Consider the following 5,028-nt stretch of genomic DNA (forward strand, 5'->3'; position numbering starts at 1 on the left):
GTCAACTGAAATCTTACGTAAGATTTCGCTTCGTCTAAAAAGATCAGTTTTAAATTTTACCGCAACACCAAGTCCTGCAATATTAAAATAATGTTTGTTGGCGCCATCCAGCGGTGTTTAACGTAACTATACCACTTGCTGTTGGTCTACGTTCGTTATTTAAAATTTCATGGATCTGAAATTCTTAAATTTTATACCAAAAATGTTACCAAATTTAATCAGTTTCTATTAGTTTAAAAAAAGTTCTGCGTTGCGTTTATATAGTCAGTATTATTTATGATAATATAAATAATATTGTATTTAACTAAAAAATTGAGTTTTTTCCTTTAATTTAAGCAAATCTGTTTTCGCTAAAAAAATTGGAGGGGGGGTGGTCAAGCAAATCTTACGTCATATTGAGGGGGGTTTAGGCAATGCTTACTGTTGCTTATATCGGGGGAGGGTTTCAAAATTTCCAGAAAAGTGCTTACGTAATACTTGAACAGCCCCAAATGTCAAAAAGGAATGTTTTTTAGGTAATGCAATCTATCGATTTGACAAATTCGTACATTCTTTCAGAATTTAAAAAAAAGTGAGCCAAAGCTAGATTTTATCCGTTCATTTTTTCATGAGTTATCATGTTTACAGACGGATAAACAGACAGACGCTATCGTAAAAACTTAATTTTTGGATTCAAAGAGTCTCAAAGCATGGAGATCCGTGTAAAAAAAACTAAAATAAGTGCTAAAGTAGAAGTGAAAATTTCTCAATATTATTAAATTTATCTCAAAGAAAATTTTTTAGAAAATATTGACTTGTTATGATATATATTTTTGTTTGAAAAATGTAGATAAATACTGTTCCTTCTCATTTTTTCAGAGACTAGATTTGAAAAAGTGCTACTAAAAAAAGTTTTTGACCCTTATTTAATATATTTATTATATTATTTAATACATATATTTTATATTTATTTAATATATATATATGAAACCTTTCACAATGTTATTGTGAATTTAATTTTTATTTATTCCTACAGCACAGTTTTTCTATGACAAATTGTTTATAATTTTCTTTTTAAAATGTCAATTGAATGTAATTGTCCGATATTAACTTTTTTCAGAATGAGAAGATTATTTTTAATAATACTTCTAATCGATATTTGAAATTTTTTTGTTTAAATTAATAACAAAAATTCAAGGTTCGTCAACAAGGTCATTACTTCTTACATTCTAATCACTTGTAATTAAGAAAGTATTATAATTATAGTTAAACTATGCAAGATACGAAAAATATGATTTGACAAAAATTATGATCTCAAAAAAGATCTACACATTGGTTAATAATCACTTTTCCATAGGACGCGTAGTTTTCTAACTATTCGTGAAAAGTCACAATAAAAATAAATTAAAAAAATAGTTGAAAAAGGCATAAGTTACGAAAAAAATGATTTAATAAAAATTTGTACGTAATGACGATTCGGCGACTTCCGGAGTCTTTAATGCTAAAAATGCAGTAAAACGTCGGTTGACGCCAGGTTATACGTTAAAAAATTTGTTAAATTTCACAAAATTGTATCCAATTTTCCCGAGCAAGCGGATTTTTTATAAGGGTGAGTGCATTTTTTTGTTAATAGGTAAGCATTATTAATATTCTGCAACGTTAATGTTAAATCAATTTTCTCAACTGGTTTTATGGGTTAGGATGTCACGTGAAACCCCGGAAATTTATTTTATCTATTGTTGAAAATTTTTTGATACTTAAGGGTTGTGATACTTTATCGCAAAAGGAATTTAGTTGAAAAATGTCATTTTTCTTTTTCTTTATGTCTCTGCACTATTACTTTTTTCAAAAATAATTTCTTCTTGCAGCTCGACCAGCATACGATCGAGGAGCCCAGTCTAAAACCGGTCGGATACCGACCGGGTGTACCGAGTCGGCTCCCGGCCGGGTTACCCGGTCGGATCCCAGATACAAATAGGGTATAGAAATAGGAGCCGACTGGGTACACCCGGCCGGGGTCCGACCAGCACAGCGTGACGAAATCAACAAGAATCCGACCGGGCAGCCTGACCAGATTCCGGATACAAGTAGGGCAACCCTGCCGGAATCCGGCCCTTACCCGGTAGTAATTTCTACACGGGTTAGAATTGTCCGACATTTGACACCACACATTCAGATTTTTGAACCAAACGACGCAAAATACGGAAAAAAGTCTCAGAGAAAAATTATAGCTTTTGAAGAATCCTACAAAATATCTTTTATCCATCTTACAATAAGACTCTTACTTTTGTTTTTATTTATCGTAAGTAATATGCAGAAAATCGAAAATTCTAATATCACGCCAAAGATGCGAAATACGTAAAAATCTAAAAGAAGGCATGCAGGATACTTTTCAACATGCATTTTTTAAGATAGAATCTTGTCATTGGGATACGTGCATGTTTTCTTTTCATAATTTCCAACAGTACTCTAATAATGATTAGTGATTATCATTTTTGATGAGAGATGTTCGATAAAAATAAAGTTTGAAATTAGTATGATCTATGAGTCTGATTGAAAAATTCATATTTGAAATGAAGTTCTCTTCCCATTACAAGAGGAGATAACGGAAGGATGGCAACGAACCAAAGAACGACGGGAATGAATGGAAAAAAATTATGAATTCGTTTGGAACTGCATAGACTTTATGCAAATCCACTGCTGATAATATTCATACCGGAGAGATTTATAAAATCAACGAGACTTTCCAAAAGAACCTCTCTTGATTTGACTAGGTGGAATTAGGCGAATCGCTCATGGAAACCTAGACAGCACTGTAATCAATTTTTTTATTAGGCGTGATTTCTTTAATTACGGCATACAACCCGTGTGGAAATAATTCCTGGCAGACTTTAATTATTCTAGCGCCAGTACTGGATTATTCGTGGCTGTCTGTTCACGCCAAATTAGATTGGCACTCTTTTAGCGCTATCTATACCTTCTAGATAGAAAAATCCATCACGCAGTTCTTTGTAGACCCACTACTGTCGCTAGCCAGAATTTGACATCACATTAATATAAAAATTCCGTCTAAAATCTACCTTGGCTCTAGAAAGTACTTCTATTTGGACTTTGAAAAAGAAGGCGTCATTAAAAAATTAATGAATAAAAAATAACAAATTATATTTATTGCATATAATCACGCAACTTTTAAAGTTTCGCCAGTCTTTCGTAACGTTGCCGCAGTGCTCAAATCAAAGGAAATAGAAGAAATAAAGTTGCCTGTGTTGTCAGTGCTGTCTTATAATGCAGATTTGATAATTTAATTCATCACTTAGTATCGATTGATCTGACGAACTATACATTGGTTATTGGTAAAATATTGAATGAAAGACAAAGCTAATAACAAAATTTATTGCTGAATAAAGAAATTTTATCGTTACATTTTCTGGGAAAGCAATTTTCCTTTTCATATGACATGTATCCAGTACTCATATAAGGGCGTTGGAATCAAGACCCAACCTCAAAACTGGATTTTCCCATTTTACTCCATAAATACTAAAATTACATCTTTTCTAGATAATCAGGGCTTTGTCCTCTTTTCAATTAAATCTTTATTCGGAGTAGAACATTGGCTAATTCCAACAGTTTTTGTGTAAGGAGTTTTTTTATTCTAAACCCAGCATTTAAAAAAAACGTTTCACATAAAAGCTATTGAAATTAACCAATTTTTCACTCCGAATAAAAATTTGATTCAATGCAGGAATAGGCCCTAATGTTAATATTCTCAATGTAGCTCATAATGCTTTTATGTCGGGAATGATTTAATTATAAAAATAAGTATTAAATGTTCAATCTAGGTCGCATCTAGATCTACTAAATTTTACTAAATTCACTAGAACGCGCCAGTACCGCTGATGTAGATAGCGGCTAGTCAATTTGAGCGTTAGATTTGCGTACCGCCCCAGCATAGTTTCTCGCGATATCGCCAGGATAGACTCGTGGCGGTCTAGGCTGGAACAGTATTGCGCCATGAATTGTTTCCACACGGGAAGTACTGTCAAACACACATGAATAGATTTCTTTTTCATTTATTATTAATTTTATTAATTTAGTCATTTAAATAATTTATATTGATATTTATTGACGCGAAAACTATTGTCAATGTTGGTATTCACATGCTTAAGAGGAAAAAAATAATATAAATCTTTCTGTGGATAAATAGCAGATTACGGCACTCATTTATAAAAACATAAATTAAATAAACACTGTTTTTTGTTTCTGGTATAGTAGGGCACATCTGCCACGCATATTTTATGAACATACTTAATTTTTGTTCTATACATTGAGAAACCATTGAGTTGCTTTATTAGTTTAACCGAAAACTGCCGTATGTCAAGGCCATTTTTTGTGTGCAAACTATCAAAATTTGAACACTACGATAATAATTCATAATTTATTTATCACAAAACGCTGTTCAAAGTATTTATCTACGTGTACAGCAATTTCATATAAACCATCATCACATTGGACCAGAACATTCATTTCAGGTATCACGTACTATTCCTGCACTAAGAAGTTAATTTACAATTAAACCTGAAGTCTCATAAATTTTATTTTATCTCTCCCATAAAAGTGATAATTATTTTACTATGATTATGATAGCGGATTCAAATCCAATTTTATATTCAATGCAGAGTCGGCATGGGACCTTAGGTTATATCATTTACTCTCATTTTAGGAAATATTTTTTGAACAAATATCTCTTTTTAATATTTATCGCTATATGAAAGAAGTTACGTACTCACTTTACTTTTCCTAAAAATAAGTGTGCTCACGTTGCAGGTCTCTTCCGTTATGTCCTCGTTTAAAGGCTGCTACTCAATGTCTAGCGTTGGAAAATAACAAGTGAGTTGGCTCTGCGAACTTTGAAATCGATAGTTAGTTATCCAGCAGATCTATGCAACTTTTTCTTTAGCAAAGATGTTGAAAAGCTTTCTGCTGTCATAGAATATTAAATTCAATTTTGTGCAAGATTTCATTCTTTACTAGATATATTATAGAATCTCA

General features: G+C 32.0%; 1 protein-coding gene across 2 annotated transcripts in view; it reads right to left on the minus strand.

Moving 5' to 3' along the window:
• The window catches only part of LOC117168032 (ammonium transporter Rh type B-B), a 264,431-nt gene extending 259,605 nt beyond the window's left edge, over window positions 1-4,826 (minus strand). The window contains exon 1 of one of the 2 annotated variants that reach the window (XM_033353362.1): window positions 4,767-4,826. The gene's annotated coding sequence lies outside the window, so the exon portion shown is untranslated. Of the gene's footprint in view, window positions 1-4,762 lie in introns of both variants that reach the window. The other variant, XM_033353363.1, reaches the window with a different exon arrangement.
• Between the last annotated feature and the right edge of the window lie 202 nt (window positions 4,827-5,028).

The sequence above is a fragment of the Belonocnema kinseyi genome, chromosome 2 (assembly GCF_010883055.1).
Source record: "Belonocnema kinseyi isolate 2016_QV_RU_SX_M_011 chromosome 2, B_treatae_v1, whole genome shotgun sequence".
Taxonomy (NCBI): Eukaryota; Metazoa; Arthropoda; class Insecta; order Hymenoptera; family Cynipidae; genus Belonocnema; species Belonocnema kinseyi.